Consider the following 14,581-nt stretch of genomic DNA (forward strand, 5'->3'; position numbering starts at 1 on the left):
CCGAAACATAAACAGAAAAAACTATTTAAAATATTTAGTTCATTAAAGAATGATTATTCATGGCGCACCAGATTGACAATGTTTAAAAAAATTGGCTAGAGTTACAGTACTAAAAAAAAAATTGAAGGAAGGTGTTGGTGCCCACCGTCAAATGCATTTTAGAATACAAAAAAAAAAATTTTGAAAAAAATTTACAGTAGAAACACATTACGAAGTTCATACTAAAGTACCCCTAATCTTAAACAGAAAAACTATCAAAATATTTAGTTCATTAAAGAATGATTTTATTCAAGGGGCACCAAGTTATCATTTTTCAAGTCAATACAAAATATTCAACTAGAGTTACAGTTCTAAAAAAAAAAAAATTGAAGGGAGGTGTTGGCGCCCGCAGGCAAATAGATTTTTGAAAACAAAAAAAAAATTGGAAAAAATTTGACTGTATGAATACACATTACAAAGTTCAAACTAAAATGTCCCGAAACTTAAACAGAAGAAACTATTTAAAATATTTAGTTCATTAAAGAATGATTATTCATGGAGCACCAGATTGTCAATGTTTAAAAAATTTGGCTAGAGTTAAAAACATAAAAAAAAAAAATTGAAGGGAGGTGTTGGCGCCCGCAGGCAAATAGATTTTAAAAAACAAAAAAAAAATTTGGAAAAAACTATTTAAAATATTTAGTTCATTAAAGAATGATTATTCATGGGGCATCAAGTTATCAATTTTCAAGTCAATACAAAATATTCAACTAGAGGTACAGTACTAAAAAAAAAATTGAAGGGAGGGGTTGGCGCCCGCAGGCAAATAGGTTTTAGAAAAGAAAAAAAAAATTTGGAAAAAAATTTAGAAAAAACTATTCAAAATATTAAGTTCATTAAAGAATGATTATTCTTGGGGCAACAAAATATCAATTTTCAAGTCAATATAAAATATTCAACTAGAGTTACAGTACTAAAAAAAAAAAATTGAAGGGAGGTGTTGGCGCCCGCAGGCTAATTGATTTTAGAAAACAAAAAAGAAATTTGGAAAAAAGTTTACAGTAGAAACACACATAACGAAGTTCAAACTAAAATGTCCCGAAACATAAACAGAAAAAACTATTTAAAATATTTAGTTCATTAAAGAATGATTATTCATGGCGCACCAGATTGACAATGTTTAAAAAAATTGGCTTGAGTTACAGTACTAAAAAAAAAAATTGAAGGGAGGTGTTGGCGCCCGCAGGCAAATAGATTTTAAAAAACAAAAAAAAAATTTGGAAAAAACTATTCAAAATATTTAGTTCATTAAAGAATGATTATTCATGGCGCACCAGATTGACAATGTTTAAAAAAATTGGCTAGAGTTACAGTACTAAAAAAAAAAATTGAAGGGAGGTGTTGGCGCCCGCAGGCAAATAGGTTTTAGAAAACAAAAAAAAAATTTGGAAAAAATTTGACTGTATGATACACATTACAAAGTTCAAACTAAAATGTCCCGAAACTTAAACAGAAAAAACTATTTAAAATATTTAGTTCATTAAAGAATGATTATTCATGGGCATCAAGTTATCAATTTTCAAGTCAATACAAAATATTCAACTAGAGGTACAGTACTAAAAAAAAAAATTGAAGGGAGGGGTGGCGCCCGCAGGCAAATAGGTTTTAGAAAAGAAAAAAAAAATTTGGAAAACAATTTAGAAAAAACTATTCAAAATATTACGTTAATTAAAGAATGATTATTCATGGGGCACCAAAATATAAATTTTCAAGTCAATACAAAATATTCAACTAGAGGTACAGTACTAAAAAAAAAAAAATTGAAGGGAGGTGTCGGCGCCCGCAGGCTAATTGATTTTAGAAAACAAAAAAGAAATTTGGAAAAAAGTTTACAGTAGAAACACACATAAGTACATAACGAAGTTCAAACTAAAATGTCCCGAAACATAAACAGAAAAAACTATTTAAAATATTTAGTTCATTAAAGAATGATTATTCATGGCGCACCAGATTGACAATGTTTAAAAAAATTGGCTAGAGTTACAGTACTAAAAAAAAAATTGAAGGAAGGTGTTGGTGCCCACCGTCAAATGCATTTTAGAATACAAAAAAAAAAATTTTGAAAAAAATTTACAGTAGAAACACATTACGAAGTTCATACTAAAGTACCCCTAATCTTAAACAGAAAAACTATCAAAATATTTAGTTCATTAAAGAATGATTTTATTCAAGGGGCACCAAGTTATCATTTTTCAAGTCAATACAAAATATTCAACTAGAGTTACAGTTCTAAAAAAAAAAAAATTGAAGGGAGGTGTTGGCGCCCGCAGGCAAATAGATTTTTGAAAACAAAAAAAAAATTGGAAAAAATTTGACTGTATGAATACACATTACAAAGTTCAAACTAAAATGTCCCGAAACTTAAACAGAAGAAACTATTTAAAATATTTAGTTCATTAAAGAATGATTATTCATGGAGCACCAGATTGTCAATGTTTAAAAAATTTGGCTAGAGTTAAAAACATAAAAAAAAAAAATTGAAGGGAGGTGTTGGCGCCCGCAGGCAAATAGATTTTAAAAAACAAAAAAAAAATTTGGAAAAAACTATTTAAAATATTTAGTTCATTAAAGAATGATTATTCATGGGGCATCAAGTTATCAATTTTCAAGTCAATACAAAATATTCAACTAGAGGTACAGTACTAAAAAAAAAATTGAAGGGAGGGGTTGGCGCCCGCAGGCAAATAGGTTTTAGAAAAGAAAAAAAAAATTTGGAAAAAAATTTAGAAAAAACTATTCAAAATATTAAGTTCATTAAAGAATGATTATTCTTGGGGCAACAAAATATCAATTTTCAAGTCAATATAAAATATTCAACTAGAGTTACAGTACTAAAAAAAAAAAATTGAAGGGAGGTGTTGGCGCCCGCAGGCTAATTGATTTTAGAAAACAAAAAAGAAATTTGGAAAAAAGTTTACAGTAGAAACACACATAACGAAGTTCAAACTAAAATGTCCCGAAACATAAACAGAAAAAACTATTTAAAATATTTAGTTCATTAAAGAATGATTATTCATGGCGCACCAGATTGACAATGTTTAAAAAAATTGGCTTGAGTTACAGTACTAAAAAAAAAAATTGAAGGGAGGTGTTGGCGCCCGCAGGCAAATAGATTTTAAAAAACAAAAAAAAAATTTGGAAAAAACTATTCAAAATATTTAGTTCATTAAAGAATGATTATTCATGGCGCACCAGATTGACAATGTTTAAAAAAATTGGCTAGAGTTACAGTACTAAAAAAAAAAATTGAAGGGAGGTGTTGGCGCCCGCAGGCAAATAGGTTTTAGAAAACAAAAAAAAAATTTGGAAAAAATTTGACTGTATGATACACATTACAAAGTTCAAACTAAAATGTCCCGAAACTTAAACAGAAAAAACTATTTAAAATATTTAGTTCATTAAAGAATGATTATTCATGGGCATCAAGTTATCAATTTTCAAGTCAATACAAAATATTCAACTAGAGGTACAGTACTAAAAAAAAAAATTGAAGGGAGGGGTGGCGCCCGCAGGCAAATAGGTTTTAGAAAAGAAAAAAAAAATTTGGAAAACAATTTAGAAAAAACTATTCAAAATATTACGTTAATTAAAGAATGATTATTCATGGGGCACCAAAATATAAATTTTCAAGTCAATACAAAATATTCAACTAGAGGTACAGTACTAAAAAAAAAAAAATTGAAGGGAGGTGTCGGCGCCCGCAGGCTAATTGATTTTAGAAAACAAAAAAGAAATTTGGAAAAAAGTTTACAGTAGAAACACACATAAGTACATAACGAAGTTCAAACTAAAATGTCCCGAAACATAAACAGAAAAAACTATTTAAAATATTTAGTTCATTAAAGAATGATTTTATTCAAGGGGCACCAAGTTATCATTTTTCAAGTCAATACAAAATATTCAACTAGAGTTACAGTTCTAAAAAAAAAAAATTGAAGGGAGGTGTTGGCGCCCGCAGGCAAATAGATTTTTGAAAACAAAAAAAAAATTGGAAAAAATTTGACTGTATGAATACACATTACAAAGTTCAAACTAAAATGTCCCGAAACTTAAACAGAAGAAACTATTTAAAATATTTAGTTCATTAAAGAATGATTATTCATGGAGCACCAGATTGTCAATGTTTAAAAAATTTGGCTAGAGTTAAAAACATAAAAAAAAAAAAATTGAAGGGAGGTGTTGGCGCCCGGAGGCAAATAGATTTTAAAAAACAAAAAAAAAATTTGGAAAAAACTATTTAAAATATTTAGTTCATTAAAGAATAATTATTCATGGGGCATCAAGTTATCAATTTTCAAGTCAATACAAAATATTCAACTAGAGGTACAGTACTAAAAAAAAAAATTGAAGGGAGGGGTTGGCGCCCGCAGGCAAATAGATTTTAGAAAAGAAAAAAAAAATTTGGAAAAAAATTTAGAAAAAACTATTCAAAATATTAAGTTCATTAAAGAATGATTATTCTTGGGGCAACAAAATATCAATTTTCAAGTCAATATAAAATATTCAACTAGAGTTACAGTACTAAAAAAAAAAAATTGAAGGGAGGTGTTGGCGCCCGCAGGCTAATTGATTTTAGATAACAAACAAGAAATTTGGAAAAAAGTTTACAGTAGAAACACACATAACGAAGTTCAAACTAAAATGTCCCGAAACATAAACAGAAAAAACTATTTAAAATATTTAGTTCATTAAAGAATGATTATTCATGGCGCACCAGATTGACAATGTTTAAAAAAATTGGCTTGAGTTACAGTACTAAAAAAAAAAAATTGAAGGGAGGTGTTGGCGCCCGCAGGCAAATAGATTTTAAAAAACAAAAAAAAAATTTGGAAAAAACTATTCAAAATATTTAGTTCATTAAAGAATGATTATTCATGGCGCACCAGATTGACAATGTTTAAAAAAATTGGCTAGAGTTACAGTACTAAAAAAAAAAATTGAAGGGAGGTGTTGGCGCCCGCAGGCAAATAGGTTTTAGAAAACAAAAAAAAAATTTGGAAAAAATTTGACTGTATGATACACATTACAAAGTTCAAACTAAAATGTCCCGAAACTTAAACAGAAAAAACTATTTAAAATATTTAGTTCATTAAAGAATGATTATTCATGGGGCATCAAGTTATCAATTTTCAAGTCAATACAAAATATTCAACTAGAGGTACAGTACTAAAAAAAAAATTGAAGGGAGGGGGTGGCGCCCGCAGGCAAATAGGTTTTAGAAAAGAAAAAAAAAATTTGGAAAACAATTTAGAAAAAACTATTCAAAATATTAAGTTAATTAAAGAATGATTATTCATGGGGCACCAAAATATAAATTTTCAAGTCAATACAAAATATTCAACTAGAGGTACAGTACTAAAAAAAAAAAAAATTGAAGGGAGGTGTTGGCGCCCGCAGGCTAATTGATTTTAGAAAACAAAAAAGAAATTTGGAAAAAAGTTTACAGTAGAAACACACATAACGAAGTTCAAACTAAAATGTCCCGAAACATAAACAGAAAAAACTATTTAAAATATTTAGTTCATTAAAGAATGATTATTCATGGCGCACCAGATTGACAATGTTTAAAAAAATTGGCTAGAGTTACAGTACTAAAAAAAAAAATTGAAGGAAGGTGTTGGTGCCCACCGTCAAATGCATTTTAGAATACAAAAAAAAAAATTTTGAAAAAAATTTACAGTAGAAACACATTACGAAGTTCATACTAAAGTACCCCAAATCTTAAACAGAAAAACTATCAAAATATTTAGTTCATTAAAGAATGATTTTATTCAAGGGGCACCAAGTTATCATTTTTCAAGTCAATACAAAATATTCAACTAGAGTTACAGTTCTAAAAAAAAAAAATTGAAGGGAGGTGTTGGCGCCCGCAGGCAAATAGATTTTTGAAAACAAAAAAAAAAATTGGAAAAAATTTGACTGTATGAATACACATTACAAAGTTCAAACTAAAATGTCCCGAAACTTAAACAGAAGAAACTATTTAAAATATTTAGTTCATTAAAGAATGATTATTCATGGAGCACCAGATTGTCAATGTTTAAAAAATTTGGCTAGAGTTAAAAACATAAAAAAAAAAAATTGAAGGGAGGTGTTGGCGCCCGCAGGCAAATAGATTTTAAAAAACAAAAAAAAAATTTGGAAAAAACTATTCAAAATATTTAGTTCATTAAAGAATGATTATTCATGGGGCATCAAGTTATCAATTTTCAAGTCAATATAAAATATTCAACTAGAGTTACAGTACTAAAAAAAAAAAATTGAAGGGAGGTGTTGGCGCCCGCAGGCTAATTGATTTTAGAAAACAAAAAAGAAATTTGGAAAAAAGTTTACAGTAGAAACACACATAACGAAGTTCAAACTAAAATGTCCCGAAACATAAACAGAAAAAACTATTTAAAATATTTAGTTCATTAAAGAATGATTATTCATGGCGCACCAGATTGACAATGTTTAAAAAAATTGGCTTGAGTTACAGTACTAAAAAAAAAAATTGAAGGGAGGTGTTGGCGCCCGCAGGCAAATAGATTTTAAAAAACAAAAAAAAAATTTGGAAAAAACTATTCAAAATATTTAGTTCATTAAAGAATGATTATTCATGGGGCATCAAGTTATCATTTTTCAAGTCAATACAAAATATTCAACTAGAGGTACAGTACTAAAAAAAAAAAATTGAAGGGAGGGGTTTGCGCCCGCAGGCAAATAGATTTTAGAAAAGAAAAAAAAAATTTGGAAAAAAATTTAGAAAAAACTATTCAAAATATTAAGTTCATTAAAGAATGATTATTCTTGGGGCAACAAAATATCAATTTTCAAGTCAATACAAAATATTCAACTATAGTTACATAACTAAAAAAAAAAATTGAAGGAAGGAACCTGCATGCTAATTAATATATACACGGGTACTCAGCGTACTCCCAGGTATAACCGGTTAATCTTGAAAAATATTTATACAAAAAATTCTACTAGAGTTCAATGAATTGAAAAAAAAAATTGTTTGAGAAATCTGTGTGAAATAACACTAAACAAAAGAATACGCTGGAAGCTAAATACTGCAATACATATTAACTACAATCCAAAAACTAGGTATTGTTTACATTATAATAATACGAACAGTTATTATGATCAGAGGTGTATCACCATAATATATGCATTAGAAAATGTTTAAAAACGAATGTAATTTATAAAGGATGCAAAAAAATTAAATCAGAAAAAGGTCCTGCACGGACTCTATTATGTGATTGTAATTTATGAAGGACATAAAATAATGTTTAATTTAAAATAATATTGTATTTGGCTGGGTCTACAGTCAATATTAAATTACAAACTATAAAGTCTAAATGCAAATAAAAACATAGTCAGATATCTGTTTTAGTCTTTGTAAATATGTGCGGAAAAAAATTAGATTTAGTACAATGTAAAAAAATGTGGAAAGAAAACCCTGAGAATTCTTTGACAGTAGGATAATAAAACACAATACTATATATTAAATTAAAACTATTGATTTTATACATTTTCTATTTACAAAAGCTCATAAGTATTGAAAACCTTATAAAATCCTAAAAAAATTATATTTTGTTATATTTTAAAATACATTTTATAATTTGTTGTGTTAAAAAAATCATTATTTAATGTTGGCTGTATTTAAGTTTTTAATAACTATACTGGTACAACTCTAGCTGACAGTCTTTAAGACCGTGTTAAAAACTATAAAAATTAGTTAACGTCTAATTTACTGTCCTATCCTAACCTAACCTAACATAACCAAATTAATAATATTTAAATATTTTCTTTCATTGTTATGTTTACAATATCGAATACCTTTATAGTTAGTAGGAAAAGATCATCGCAAAGCTCACGACCAGTGATTGTAGTCGTCTATCATTACCATAGCTTCAACTATAACCTTAGGTTTACCAAACTAGCCTTCTTATGACTAATTACATTAGGACACTTTGAATAAAAAGTTCCTGAGTTGCAGGTTGCCGAACTTATAAGTGATTGATTATCAAGTTGATCCTTATATTGTTGACACCTTAGTTCCCCTTGAAGACCGCTGGTAAGACTATTACCATATACTATTATGTCCTATCCATTATGTTATATCTATATTATCTATGATGGAGCCATACCCAGCTCACTCGTGTAAACAATTTGAAGCACATAAAAGCGATTAACGCGTCTCTATTAATGATAATATGAAATCCCAGACCTGTCCCCCATACTCTGATATTAAGAGCCCAGCCCACCTTCATATTCTCTATGCAAAAAGTAAATTTAAGACAAATTTGTAAATCAATGCACAGTCTCTCTATTGTACTAATATTTGTGATTTCATTAATTTTCAGTATTTTGTATAATTAGTAATAATTAGTAAACCTAACCTACTGAGGCAACCTTGAGGCATTTCCTTTTAGGAAATTAATTAAATCCTCAAACATAACTCTTAATTCAAGAGTTTGTAATTAATACAATCATAATATAATATGAGTATAGTACATTACGTAATATTTTTTTATAATATTTACTGTTAGTGGAATATTAAGTTTGTATTTCTAATATAATATATGTTATAATATTTATGGACGACACTTGCACCATGGCCCCTCGATATAGTAATGTGGCGACCCGGCACATCTCTTTTAGATAAATGATTAAATACTTAATCAAGTCTTCCAATTTACTAAACATTTATGTTTTGTAGATAATTTGAAGAAAAATTTAAAATTGAAGAGAGACTGTGTGAATTAACAAAATTTGTGGTATGAAATGTTTATTTGAACACCTGTTATAATGTATTATATTGAACTTAAGTTAATTTTTTATAATGTACTATAGTAAACATTTGAACGTTTATTACAATATACGTATATTATACATAGATTTCAAGTATGATTTTTTTTAGTTTTTTTTTTGATAGTTACCTACCTACTACAATACAAGACACTTTATTTTTATATTTTGAAGCAATATTATATGTTTTGGATTATTTAGATCTATATAAACTAAATTTCAGACCCATAGTTTAGTATTTAAAGTTTGTATGATCAAAGTCGTGGAACCAAATTTTATCAGACTCTACTAGAATGTTGTAGTTAGGTACATTAAACTATAATATAGGTATGTGGAAAACAGTACCTAACCTTCTATTATAATTTGTTATGAATATAATATTTTAAGTAATAACTCAAATTTAGCACTTTTACGGTACTTAATACATTTTCCTAATATTTTAACAGAAATTATGGAGCTAAAAATATAGAAATACCTATATTATGTCACGGTCCATAGTTGATAGTTTTGTTTCATTTATAATAATAATGCTTTTTAATATACTTTTTCATAAATTAATATTTATTACAGTTGGCTGTAAACCAATTTGAATTATTAATTATTAATTTAAAAAATTTTTAATAAAAACGTTTTCATTCAGTATTTTTTTGATTATTTTATTATTTTTAATATTTTTGAATATTTCAGTGCATATATTTGCCTGTTTTTAGTGCATACATGCAGGCAAATATTTAACACTTAAGAGGATGTCAGATTTTTAGCGCACCATTTATTTCTCTCTCCGACCCACGCACAATTATTTTAGTGTTTTCTTAATCGTACATTTGGTATGCTACGCGTGGGTCAAAGATGGAAAACAAATAGTGCGCTGACATCCCAACCAGCAACAAGTTTACACGAGTGAGCTGGGTATGGCTCCATCATAGATAATAAAGATATGGATAGGACATAAAGGTCTTATCAGCGGTCTTCGTCCTTCGAGGGGAACAATTGAGGCCAAATAAAGTATACTCATATCGAGTATCGACTATCAATATAAAGAGCCTCAATTGCCTTCCCCTCCGGGAACGCGGCCTCAAATGTATTTAACATAGGCGTGGACTATCCATGGTGTCAACAACCAGAGGATCAACTTGATAATCAAACACTTAAGTTCGGCAACCTGCAGCAACTCAGGATCTTTTTATTCTGAAAAGTGTCCTAATGAGTCATAAAAAGGTTAGTTAGGTAAACCTATGGTTAGTTGAAGCTAGAGGCCTTTGCAATTCAAGATCTTTTCCTACGTATTCGGCATTGTTAACATAACTATTCTACCTTTACACTTTTTCTTCCCCCGTCTCTCACAGCTATATACAGGTTCAGCCACTCTCATTACACACCACCATGATCGGTATTCTGTCTATCCATCTCTTCTTCAGTCTTCTCGCCCCTCATTTCCCACCTAAATTAACTAACTTCTTTAGCCACTCTCACAATCTCTTATCATACAGTGACCGAACCACCTAAACCTATTCTCTCTTGTTTTCACTACAATATGTACACTAACCTACACTACCCTTAATTAATTAATTTCTTATTCTATCCTCTTTTGTACCTTAACACCTAACTTATTATTCTCATATCTGCTACCCTCACTCCACTTACCTACCCTAACCTTACATTTCTTTTTTATCTTTCCCTTTCATACACCAAACATTCTGAAATCCTGTGACCCATTTCCTTATCTTCGCCATATTACACACTACCTAATTCCTATTCACCCAGTCTCTAGTTACCTACAAGTAATCGTACTTGATTATCGGTGAAAATATTTAAATATCATTGAGCGAATTCCCTACTCGAAAGAATTACTTTAAAAAATATCATACCTCCCAATTTTCTAATTTTTAACACGACTTTATTGATAGCCGGAATAGTGTTATACCAGTATAATTACAATACAAATATTGAAAAATTTTGGGCAATACATCCTTTGATCAATTAACAATAATAAAAAAAAAAACCTACTGAGAAATAAGAATCGATCGATTCTAAAACAGAAACTTAACCTAGGTACAAATAATATCATAATATCAAATAGTGAAATGTGAAAATTTGAAGAAAATTTCCTATAGGTATATCCCGTAAAACCCCCAAAATAAAACGTACGTTTGAGGTGTTCTCTTAAAACCCAAATGTTTAATACCCGTATCCCGTATGCGTAGAAAATGTATGTTTCACATTTAACGAAAACTAAAACTATCGTGACGGAACGGAATTACGAAGAACGTATAAGACAAAAAAAAATCGTCACCAAGTGGTAGGTATAATCTGCTATATACTTACAAATCATATTAAATAACATTAATCATTATGTATTTTATTATTTTATTAGGTAGGTATAAAAACCTACCTTCCTACCTATAAAAGCATTGCCTAATCATTGATTTCAAATTTTAAAAAATTATTCTACCATAACAATAAATTAACAGTTGTAGGCATAGTATTATAATTTAAGGTATTTTTCATAATATCCTTATTTTTGTACACCTATAACAACTGGATTTTAAAAACTACTCTACGCCTAGCGGGTATATAAGTTTGTCTGACAATAAAATATATTTACATTTTAAGTCTACCGCGTCAACAGAGTAGAAGGACAAAACTTACGTAATTATTTATTCTTCCGGCGAAACGCGTTCCCTTCAAGTGTATAATATTGTCTAGTGTCAGATCTGTGCATCTCCGCCAAGGAAAATGCATATCTTCGATCCAAAAGTTCAGTCTGGAAGTATTGAGATTAATGACATTTAAAAAAATAGGCACCTAGCTCATAACCAGAATGGAACGAAATATGTGAGTACGTATTGGAATCGCTGTTCGTCTCAGACGATTGTCATTTGCCATAGATTATTTATAATTATAACCTAACCGTCCTAAATCATAGAAAATATATATATGGTCCTAACCGATGGATGATGGATATTTTTACATTATCTTCAAAAAAACATTTATTAGTTTCTATGCGGTAAATTGAATTCAAATTTACAATATAGATAACGGTTTTTTTACTTGGTAACCATTTATTTATTACTTGGTTTATTAACAAATTCTAATTGATATAAAATAGTAATTAAATAAAAATAGTTTTATTGATCCCAATACTTAAAAATAATGTTTCAAATAAAATAATAAAGAGAATTTAAGAAATACCTATTAATTAATATGTATTACCTAAATAACAAAATAACTAAATAAATTCGTGTTTTTTTTTTAAACATTTTCACGCCTCCTCTCTTACGAAATTGTGTCACTTCTCCTTAGAGTAGCATAGGAGGTGATGAACACTTGAAATTGTGCATGTTAAAAAATCAGCCATATCCTCCTCTCCCCCCCCCCCCCTTAACAAAATCATTTGACTCATTTAGCTACTTTTTGAATTAAGAACGTTACATTGAACATACAAAACGGTACCTAGCTACTAAATAGTTATTTTGTTGTAATTTAAAAATAGTAGGTATTCGCAGATTTATGAAGCTTTTAGAGTATATTATTATAATTTATATACACGATGACACTCTCAAATGTAATTTTTTGGGCAAAAATGACTTTAACCTACTATATTGTAGGTACTAATGCCTAATAGTAAAATAAATTACTTTAATCTCAATATTATTTATTAGTTAACGATGTCTTTGCTCAGAATCGTTTTTCGTTTGTTCGTTTTGTATTTTAATAATTTATCCATGGATATATTATTATTACTAATAATTATAGTAGGTGTGTTTGTTCTATTTCATTAATTTATTTAATACTATACCAATAAATTATATATTAATTAATAATTTTTGAAACATTGTGTTCGAAAAAATTAAAATAAATGTGATTTTAATTAGAGTCTTGTAATGTAACCTACCTATATTTAAAAAATAAATAAATATAATAATAACTGTTGAACTTTTAGGGACATAATAGGTAACACATTCGTGCATGTAGTATTACACTATTTATATATAGGTATATTACGAGTATACGAGTATATGAGTAGACACATTATTCATAAGTGCGCACACGGCAGGATAGGCTGCAGTTGACCATTCCGTGAATATTACTTTTATGTGTACTAGGTTATACGTCCCTAATCGCTATGATATAGAATATAGATATTAGGTGAACAATAGAAGTTAAGTATGTGACACTAAATTAATAGTTACCTATAACTTATAATAACGTTGTATTTGGAAAAAAAATTACCAGTTATTAATTAAAATTGTATCTTATGACTATTATCAGTTAAAAGCTATAACATAAATTTCTATAAATTAAACCAAAACATATATATATATTAAGTACCTTATATAGGTAAGCTCCTATTAATTATAATTATTCTACGAACAGGGACTGGAAAAACGACGACGACGTTTATATCTCGCGTATTTTATACATTTCTGGTTCGGAACTAAAATATGCGCATACAACACTTGGATAGCACATTTTTCGTGACATTAAATATTTATTTTAAGTCTTAAAAGTAAATTTAAGCCCCAAAAGAATATAAAAACAAACTTACTTTATTTATCGACTCTTTCGGCGAAATCCGTGATGTGTGTGAACTGCGACGCCCATGAGGAAACGCTCCAGATTACAGAACTTAGAATATTGTAATTTATGAAAAATAAAATTGCACGAAACGCAGGAAGTTTTTTGCTCATGTTTTCTTTGCTTATTGAAATTTTAGAATTTTTAATCGACTGTGTCTTCTGCAACGACTTTGAGATTTGCCATAGATTAAATAAATAAATGATAGATATCATACTAGGAACGTCAATATGATGAATCCACGGATATAATATAATGCAACTTTTTATATCAAAGAGTTCTGTGTTAAGGACCAATTTGTTCATTGAAATTTGATATGACAATAAACCAAAATAGTTTATAATTTTGAATTTGAATTATAATAATATGATATAGGTATTATTTAAATTATTATTTTCGTTTATCGATTTAATTATTGATAAGGTGGTGAATAGATATCAGAAGCACAATAATATTTTTATAAGAGCATATTGTATTTTATGAATTATTAAATAAAAATGTGATTACTGGATTTTAGAGTTAACATAAAGCCATAAACGTACACAGTAAATTCATCAAATACTATAATACCAACTATATTTTTAGAATGATGTGTGTTTTTTTTTTAAATATTTTTAATTATTTTTTCTTGTGGTCTGTGTAAACGAAAGTATTCGTAAAAAAGATTCAATTTTCATATATAATATTATATTATAGGCACTCAGTATGTAATCATATGTTTATTTTTAGTTTAATTTAATTGTAGGTATTTAGTAAATAATAATAATAGGTATACGAAATTGTGTTTAATTTAATTTGCATTTATCCCAAAGTGATCTCTGAATAATCATTCAATGATGAATTTAATAGTTACATTCTCGGTTACATTAATTGGATTATAAATTAAAATAAACTACAGTTTCCAGCTTCTACTAAAACATTATTTTATATTTTCTTTTATGTTTTTAATTTTTTAAACGCAGTCTGCACCTTGTGTTGGTGATTTTACACTTATAATATAATAAAATTGATACTAGTGATGAGTAGGTAAGTACCTTATTGTTTAATCAAATTATTTACACGATTATTAACTAAAAAAATATCAATGAAGTATAAACATCCGCATTTCCATTAACTATAAATTCATAATTGTATGAGCTATACATGTTACATATATTTTTCGAAAAAACTA

The sequence above is a fragment of the Metopolophium dirhodum genome, chromosome 5, assembly GCF_019925205.1.
Source record: "Metopolophium dirhodum isolate CAU chromosome 5, ASM1992520v1, whole genome shotgun sequence".
NCBI classification, from domain to species: domain Eukaryota; kingdom Metazoa; phylum Arthropoda; class Insecta; order Hemiptera; family Aphididae; genus Metopolophium; species Metopolophium dirhodum.